At 41.0% G+C, this 10,120-nt stretch overlaps 1 long non-coding RNA gene across 1 annotated transcript in view; it reads right to left on the reverse strand.

Moving 5' to 3' along the window:
* Positions 1-243: 243 nt before the first annotated feature.
* Positions 244-10,120, reverse strand: part of LOC109304104 — a 68,857-nt gene continuing 58,980 nt past the window's right edge. Inside the window, exon 2 of the long non-coding RNA XR_002099294.1 lies at positions 244-1,603. This is a non-coding gene — a long non-coding RNA (uncharacterized LOC109304104). The remainder of the gene's footprint in view (positions 1,604-10,120) is intronic.

The raw sequence follows: 10,120 nt of genomic DNA on the forward strand, positions 1-10,120 counted from the left end.
GACATTCAAAAGCCCAATATGAGAGCAATGTCTAAATTCAAAGTGTTCAGGGATTATTCCTGTCTAGTGGTTCTTCGTGCCAAAGCAGACAAAAAGGGAGCAGAGTGTGCATGTTTGTTTATGTGTTTCCAACTACATCCATGAATGTAAGGAGCTATAAAGGGCAGAGGGGAGGTGGATTGTTTCTTTCTGAAATAATCTTCCCAGAACTGCTCTTAAGCTGGTACAACTTCTTATTTTTTGATATGAGCTGTTCATGCCCTCCATGATGTGCCTGTGAATCTAACTTTGTGACATGCAGTGTTTCCGTTTCTTTTTTTTCCCTTTTTAAGAAAAAAACTGACATAAAAGGAAGACAATCTAAGAATAAGACTAATTTTAGGTTAAAACATTTTGATGAATGTTTTAGCCCTGTAAGTCATTGGGTAATCATCCTCCTTCACTTTGTGGAGGTCATCTACCTGTGTGCATAATCTTCATCCAGATGAGCTGAACTCTGCTCCCTTATAGGCTGTCTCCAATCTGTTCTCTCTGAAGTTAATTGGTGCACCTTTTGAAGTCAGTAGAAATGTTGCCATAATCTTCAGTGGGAGCAGGACCCAGGCATTTCTTCTTAGTGATGTAAGATTTGATGCCTCCTTCCCCTGGGAACTAAAGATGCCACATCTGCAGACCTCCAATATCAGCACAGCACATCATTTTTTTGTGAAGCACATATTTTGATGTATGACTTACAGCTTCATAAAGCTATTTATTAATTACATTGCAATAATCAAATACGAAAGATTGTTACCCTAAAGTAAAACAAAGTAATATTATAGGTACAATGCCATTATAACCACACTCATCAGTTCAAATAAGCCACATGAATTGAATGAATGAACAGGTGCTGAACCACACCTTTGTATCTTTACATGACTCACTTGTTCTTGCAACTGAAAATTATTCATGATTGGGAGTAACTTTCATGTAAAAGCTTACGTGGTTTCACCTTTCTGCAAGACCAGATTTGAAAATAATGATGCTCAGTAATATATAAATGGCAGAAATATTATCATCTTATATCTTAAAATTCATAAGGAAATATCTCCTGCTGTTCTCACTTTTAAAATTTTCTTTAATATTGATTCACTTATGACGTTATCCAATTTAAGTTATTTTCAGTATTTATACTTTCTTTGTTTTCCTATTGAGTTTCAACATGAGTGGTTTATTAGCAGCTCAGAAAAACTCTGTGTCTTTTGACTTTTTTGTAAGATAAGACACATCCATATTAAAGATAGGAAAAAAGCAACAAAAGGTTTGGAGGTTTAAATCCATGTTTGGATAAACATCAATAACAATTCAAACCTGAAAAATAACAATTCAAACTCATAACATTAGGTTGGTTGGTTGGTTGGTTGTTTTTTCAAATGCCATCATTTCCTGATTTCAGGTAGGCAGGAAAACTAATAAGTGCTGTATTCTCAGGTTTTGAATCTTGTTCTAAAAATCATCACATCTGTCATTGTAGTCCACAGTAGGTCAGTAAATTGCCTATCCAGCTTATGATCATGTTGGTGAAATCATGACTTCCAGTTCTGCAAGATTTAGTTCATCTCTCCTGTAAATGAGACAGAGATGGATCAATAGTGAATCAAATACAAACTAGTATTTTGCAACTCATCTTATCACTTGTCCAGGCTTTGGTCAGCATTAATTTAAGGCAATAATTTCCATCCATAATAAGCATTCATCATCATCATCAAGCCAATTTGCAAAGGGACATTTTAACAGGAAATGTTGAAGTCAAACAATACTATGTCTTGATTCATGAGCAGCATATACGTCTATTTTGCAGGCCCAGATTCTGTGGTGGGGGTCAGGAAATAAAGGATACAGACATACCAGAAACATACCAGGAGTTAAACGGAGGTACAGTATACCAGGGGTTATACTTTAGCCCCTGTATGGTCACTGTTCAGTATGCACACTGTTACACCAGGGCATGTGGAAGCTAAACCACTGCAGGCTAGCTCTCTATAAAAGAGGTTTGTTAGCATAATATAGTTACTTGTTTGGGATATTTACGTATATAAAAAATGCTTTTGTTATTGATCATTGGATTTCAACAGTATCAGGACTATAACTGTGACTGAAACAAAATCACTTGAATATACAACTTCTGCATCCTATGTGACTGCTTTTCCTCTCAAAGATGGGCATCTAGGTGGCTGTTTTTTCTTGGGGAGAAATATGTCACTTTTCCAAAGTCATGGTGGCCAACTTCAAACTCTTTTCACGGGAGTATTTCCTTTTCAGAGTCTGAGATGAATGACCCATCAGTCCTTGTCAGCTACTGCTTCTGTGGCAATGAATGTACACCAAGCTCCTGTGCTCATTTGTTACCGAAGAGATCAGTAGAGAAATCCTCCAGTCCACTCATCATCAGTAAGGAGTAGGAAGAAATGTCATTTCTAGGGTGAATGCTGATATAGGTTACCCTTTGATGTGCTGAGTATAATGAAACAAAAGTCCCACTTTGCCTCAATTAGCTTATGCCCCTGCCTCTTACATCTCGGCACTTTCTTATCGCTGAATAGTCAGTCTTCACAGGCAAGGTCAGCTCCCAGACGACTGCACTGGGCAGCACAGTTGAGTAGAGAGAAAGCAACCAACAGGGAATATTTAGAAAATCTCGACATATACAAGTCCATGGGGCTGGATATTCTAGGGTGCTGAGGGAATTGGCTGATGTGATTGCAGAGCCACTGGCCATCCTCTTTGAAAACTCATGGTGACCGGGAGAGGTCCCAGATGACTCGAAAAGGAAAAACCTAGTGTCCATATTTAAGAAAGGGAAAAAGAAAGATCCAGGGAACTACAGACCAGTCAGCCTTACCTCACTCCCTGGAAAAACCATGGAGCAGGTCCTCAAGGAATCCATTTCAAGGCATTTGGACGAGAAGAATGTGATTAGAAACAGTCAGCATGGATACACCAAGGGCAAGTCATGCCTGACCAACCTGATTGTCTTCTATGATGAGATGACTGGCTCTGTGGATGTGGGAAGAGAAGCAGATGTGGTATACCTTGATTTTTATCAAGGCTTTTGATACAGTCTCCCATAACATTCTCACAGGCAAGCTAAGGAAGTACAGGCTGGATGAATGGACTGTAAGGTGGATAGAAAACTGGTTGCAGCATCGGGCTCAGAGGGTAGTAATCAATGGCTCAATGTCTAGCGGCAGCTGATATCAAATGGAGTGCCCCAGGGTGTCAGTCCTGGGGCCAGTTTTGTTCAATATCTTCATCAATGACTTGGATGTTGGCATATAGTGTACATTCAGCAAGTTTGAAGATGACACCAAGCTGGTGGAGTAGTAGAAAAACTGGAGGGTAGGGCAGGGATCAGAGTGACCTATACAAATTGGAGGATTGGGCCAAAAAAGAAAACCTCATAAGGTTCAATAAGGACAAGTGTAAAGTCCCACACTTAGGACAGAAGAATCCCATGCACCAGTACAGCCTGGGGACTGACTGGCTGGACAGTAGCTCTGCATAAAAGGACCTGGGGGTTACAGTGGACAATAAGTTAAATATGAGCCAGCAGTGTGTCCTTGTTGCCAAGAAGGCTAATAGCATACTGGGATGCATTGGTAGGAGTTACCACCAGATCAAGAGAAGTGACTCTCCCCCTTATTCAGCACTGGTGAGGCCACATCTGGAGTACTATGTCCAGTTTGGGGCCCCCCACTACAGAAAGGATGTGGACCAGTTGGAGAGAGTCCAGTGGAGAGCAACCGAAATGGTGAGGGGTCTGAGGCTCATAACTTCTGAGGAGAGGCTGAGGCAACTGCACTTATTTAGTCTGGAGAAGAGAATATTGAAAGGCGATTTTAATAGCATTGTTCAACTACCTGAAGGGTGGTTCCAAAGGGGATGGAGCTAGACTGTTCTCACTGGTGGCAAATGACAGAACAAGAAGCAGTGGTCTCAAGCTTCATTGAGGGAAGTTTAGCTTAGATATTAGGAAAAAGTTTCTCATTAGGAGGCTGGTAAAATACTGAAACAGGTTACCCAGAGGAGGTTGTGGAATTTCCATCCTTGGAGGTTTTTAAGACCCACCTAGACAAAGCTTTGGCTGGGATGATCTAATTGAGGATGCTCCTACTTTGAACAGGGGGTTAGACTAGATGACCTCCTGGGGTCCCTTCTGGTCCAAATTTTCTATGATTCTATGGTACAACCTGAAACTGCAGCCTGCTCTTCCCTCAAGAATAAATCCTCAGTATCTAGTGTCTCTGGTACCACACTAACTGATCTCTTCATGGTACAGATATTTCCCAAGCTGTCTTTCTTAACATTCAGTTTCCCCTTCCTGCTGCACATTCTTTCTGTCATTCCTCAGCTGTCATTCTACTGCCTGCTCAGGTTGTAGGTGGGATGTGAGAGTCCCCTGGGACTGCAGACAGAGAATCTCTCCTTTGGCAAAAGTAAATTCATTTTGTCTCTTCCCTTTTGAAAGTTGTGTGGAGGTGGATCCTCACTCATATATCATACTTTTCCTCTTTTGCATCCTACTAGTTTAATACAAAATCCAGGGATTGCTTATGTAAGTACCAATCTCCAGGATGCACAGGGAACATTTATCCTGGTTTCTACTCCTATAGCCCATATCTGTCACCTTTGCAATATAAGGTTTTACTCATATTTAACTTCTTGGAGTTTGCAACCTAATAGAAGATTTCATTTCCTTTCCTCCAGAGTTAGAACTCCCACTTCTACAACACTGTAGGTCCATTTTAGAGGGTCAGTAGGCATAGTCTTACAGTGTGCACTGTCAGGAACATGACAGGAAAGAACAATACCAGCAGAAGATTGAAAACCAATTGATTCCAATAGTGCTATCTTCAGGTCTCCCACACCCTAGTAACCGCTGATGGGGTTACCAACTCCTCCTTTGTCCATATTTTGTGGGAAACCTCATGTGTTAGGTATGCTTTTAGCATGTTTGACTGGTTGGGGTCTTCAGGTGGTGCAACATCAAGTTTATGACTAAGAATAGGTCTTAGGGGAGACAGTTGCTGAGCAGCTTGGCACTTTCAAGATTAAGGTACCCAAAAGCAGAACAGTGGGCAACTAGTAAAGTGTAATTTCAGCAATAGATTTTAGTCATAATCAGGATTAGGCAGTAGGGGTATGCAAAATGGGCCATATTCAATTTGGATTCGACCCGAATAGGGGACAGTGATTCGATTAATTTATTCAGATCACTGTCCTGATTCAATTCAGCCAAGTATGAATCTGAAGATTTGATGCTGATTCAGAGAATCAGTGATTCCACCATAGACACGGCTTTAAATGTTTTTTCTACATACCTCAAGGTACCAGTCACAATTCGTGAACGCTGTGATGCTGGGGCAGATGGAGCATCTCACAGGAGTGCCGGTGGGGGGCCCCCACATGCTCAGCGGCGAACCCAGAAGTGGACTGGAAGTACTTCCAGTCCACTTCCGTGTCAGATGCTGAGTATGCAGAGGACCCCCACCCCGCGCCTTCCCCCAACTCAGTGATCAGCTGTGGGGGGACCCCAGGTGCCCCCTCCAGACCCAGGAGGCACCAGTTGCTGAGCCGGGGGCTGGGGAGGGTCCTCTGTGCACTACTTGGTGTACCCGGAAGTGGACTAGAAGTGCTTCTGGCCCACTTCCAGGTCCACTGCTGAGCATACTGGGTGTCCCGTCCCCCCCAAGCTCCTGTGGGATGCTCCATCTGCCCCAGCATCTCAGCATTCACAAGCCACCCGGTACCCCCACGGTATGTAGAAAAAACATTTAAAGCTGTGCATGAGGTATGTAGAAAAAACATTTAAAGCTGTGTCTATGTCAGAATCATTGAATCTCTCTGAATCAATTCGGAGGGTTCTGATTCTGATTTGGAGAGATGAAAGGATCTCCTGATTCAATTCAGATTTGGAGATTCGACCACTGAATAGGGCTGAATCGAATCAGTGACCAAAGCTTCGCACAGCCCTATTAAGCTGCAGCTGACTGGTGGGTCTTGAGGATTGCCATTATGATTTTGTGGGGATTTTGAGCACTGAGTTATTTTTGGTATGTCTTATCGACATCACAACCTACTTAAGAAGACCTGGCATTTAGATATATCCATGCCTGGATGACTGAATGGCCAAGGAGATTTGCATGATCTCATGCTTCTTAGCACACAGGGGCACAAAATCAGCAGTATAGAATTCATAGGAGTCCTCTTAGATTCAGAGTTAGTAAGAGCTTATCTACCATAGGAAAGGTTCCAGACCAGACTGGGTCTCATCAGTCATCAGCAGAATCATTCAGAAATGTCCTTCACAGCATGCCTCAGGCTCCTGGGCCACATAATCTCCTGTGTCATTCACTGTCTCAGACTTCAACACAGCTCTGTGCAAAGGTACTTGGAATCAGGTATGTTTATCCACTACTTGGCTGTGAAAGTATAACATCGAGACTATCTTCTCCTTACTACCGCGAAAGGACCCCCTTAATGTTTGCAGTGGAGTACCATTTTCTGCAATTCTCCCTATCTAATTTTTTTCTAAACACTACACTCCAATAAGGAACTCGTAGACCACCAACATACTCGAGGACCCTGATTTCTCCACTCCTTACAAGAAATTAATCTGCACACACATTCTGCAGAGCTCAGAACAGTCCATCTATCGTAAATGGCATTTTGACCCTTGCTTAAAATCTAACTGATGATAGATAACACAAGAGCCATGCATTACATCAACAGCAATAGTCATGTCTACCAAGGATCCATAGAACGGGAGTATTTACCATTAAATTAATACCAGTCACTCTTTCAACTTGTAAAATGTTGAGTGACCTAGCTCAGCAGACAATTCTTAAATAGCCATAAATAATCTGAAATGTATATTTCATAGGTGGAGATGCCCCAAAACAAGACCTATTTGCCACAAACCAGAGCATCAAATGTCGTACTTTCTGCTTTGGAAAGAGCTGAAGCTGAGGCTGCCTGTCAGATGCTTTCCTCATCTCACTGGACACTGGGTGTCATGTATGCCCACCAACCAATCCCATTTATATCAAGAATCCTGAGGAACCTCCAACAAGATTCTGCCTCAGTGACAATACTATCAACTTTTCTGCACAGTATTTGGCACTGACCAGCCAAAGCTCAATATAATATTAACTGTTTAAAGGAATTACCTTGTGAAACCCCAGCATCCTGCTTTTTGTGTCACCAGTGTATCACCAGAGTCTCTTTAGAAATCTTAAGAGTATTGAAGGAATTCAGGCACTTTGATCTGTCCACTTTATGGGGTTTTGTATGAAGACATGGTGGCTTTTAGGTCTTGCACTAAGTTTCTGACTTCCATTATTTCCACCTTTTACTTATTTAATTCATCACCCACATGTTTTCCCCAGGCTCTCAAACCAGAAGGAAGCTACACCACACACCTTTAATGTGGTTCAGTTTTTTTACCTGGAAAAAAGGAATGACTTCAAAAGCAATCAGATTTTTTTTGCATCCTTTTATGTGCACTCAGAGTGAAATTTGTATGTATAACATTCCTCAAAGATGGATGGTTACTATAAATTCCCAGCACCTTTAGGTATCAAAATATTATTACAGTGGCAGAACTTCATCTTAATTTTTGTTTTGGCCTAGGAGAGCCACCATCTTATTTCATGTCTGGGAATATATACTTGTTTAAATAAGAAAAAAATGTCCCTTACGTAACCTGTCTCCAAGAAAAATACACCTCTGATACACAGGGATCAAAACTCATGGAAGAGGTGATATCTAGTTGGTCTAATAAAAGATATTTGCAAACATATAACTTATAACAAGATGACAGGAAGACTTTCTTTTATAAGTCTTGCCTTGTATAAATGCCCAAACCCCTACATTGTTTCACTAACACAAGGGATAAGAAGATGTGTTTTCCAATTCTGATGGATCTAGTGACTCTCAAAGCAGCTGGAAGATATTATTTCATTTAAAATGCTAAAAAAGAGTTATTTTTAAAGATGTCCATGAAATAATGCACTCTTTTGGCCTTCTTCCCCCTATTCTATTACTGCTTTCATCAGCTGAGCTCACAGTATTAGTCCTAGATATGATGGGTATTGAGACATGATTTTATCCCATAAAGGATGTCTCATGGTTAGCCTGTGACATAGATGCAAATTCTCTTTGTTGCTTCTTTGTCATTATGGAGGTGTGGATAACAATTCCATAGATTAGGCTGTGTTGAAATTTGCACTCAAAGCAAGATTAGTATCTCTTAACACTTTAATTATGGAATTCATTCTCAGTTTTAAAAACGCTAACTCTTTATGTGACCGTTTTTAAGGGGAAGATAAAAATGGTGTACAAGAATTTTAATATCTTTTTCTGAAAGATCACTATTGTATTTGTGAGGACAATTATTTTAGCTAAAACCTAAGTCCAGATGAAAACAGGTATGCATATATTGTTATAGCATCCCAAACGAGATTTTTTTCAAATTTTGCTTTAATATAGAAATAATTCTTCCCTCAATCATATATCATAGAAATCATAGAAAAATTAGGGTTGGAAGGGACCTCAGGAGGTTGTCTAGTCCAACCCCCTGCTCAAAGCAGAACCATCCCCAAGTAAATCATCCCAGCCAAGGCTTTGTCTAACCAGGTCTTTAAAACTTCCAAGGATGGAGAGCCCACAACCTCTCTGGGTAACTGGTTCCTGTGCTTTTTTACCCTACCCATGAGATGGTTTTTCCTATTATCTAACCCAGCAGTTCCCAATCTGTGGTATGGTCACTACCAGTGGTACGCAGACAACCTGTCTGTCAGTGGTACGTGCTAACAGATTTATTATCATTACTTTATGTGACAGAACTTGCTGGTGATATAATTTTAAATTGATGGTGAACAATTTGTCAGAGTAACCTAAACTTCCCTTGTTGCAACCTTAGACCGTTGCTCTTTGTTCTTTACCTGCCACCACAGAGAACAGTCTAGCTCCATCCTTCTTGGAACAACTGTTCAGGTAGTTGAAGGCTGCTATTAAATCCCCCTCTGTCTTCTTTTCTACAGACAAAATAAAGCCCATAGAAATCTCAAAATCTTCCAACTTGTCTCTTTGCCTCACTAGTTGTATCTCTGTCCCCATTCCTACTCTGCCTCTCCCTTGGTTCCTACCCATTTTCAGCTTCTCATCCTAGCTGCTCCTACATGGCCTCATTTAATACAATCCCACACCTATGTCCCTTTCCAGTTAGCTCTTCTTGAAGGTCCTAATCCTCCTCAGTTTGATGCCTACTTTGATTGGAACCAGACTCCCCTCTAGTGAGTCTCAGAAGATGAGCCAGAAAAATAAGCTACTTCTTTAACAGAGTTAGGTCTCTCTCCACCTTAGGCCACTTTGACAGAAACTTTCTACCTCTCTGGTCCTACATTGTATCTGTTGTTAATAGAAGCTAGGAAATGGTTGGAAGGACAAGGAGAATTTGCAAAAGGGCAGCATATTTTCATATAGCATCTTCAGAACAGAGGCAGTTTCTTTTTGTCAGAGAGCAGCCCAGACTGACAGATTTTAACGTGCCTGTGGAAACAGATACCTGCTGTGGAGAATTAGGATGCCCTAATTTTTCACATTCAGACATAAAACCTTAATTCCAACTGCAGTTAGATTAAGTTAGATTCCTTATGCAAATGCATATAGAGGTATCTATAAAAATAATTTGTACATGAGAAACTATGGGATTAAAATTAAGGCTGGGTGCCTTAATAATATTATGAAGAGTTGCTTGTGTACTCTTTGGAGGAAGGAGCATATCAGTTTCCTTCAGTGATAGCTTATTTTTATTAACTGTATGAAACAGCAAATGAGCAACTTTAAGTCTAATTTGATTTGTGTGGGTGTACTCAGGGACAGGAAAGGAGATGTGCACCTAGCCTGCAGCCATGATGCATGTTGTTAGAAAAGAATTCCAAGTGGTTTGCTTTTGTTTTGACAAAATTGCGGAGCAGATTGAACTAACCTTGCCTAGTGCTTGCTACAGCATACAGAGCAAAAGCACAACTATAACGTAACCTTTTTGCCAGGCGCTTGACAGAAGTAATAAGGGACT

Source organism: Gavialis gangeticus, unplaced genomic scaffold, assembly GCF_001723915.1.
Source record: "Gavialis gangeticus isolate Ggan-Ray unplaced genomic scaffold, GavGan_comp1, whole genome shotgun sequence".
NCBI lineage: Eukaryota > Metazoa > Chordata > Crocodylia > Gavialidae > Gavialis > Gavialis gangeticus.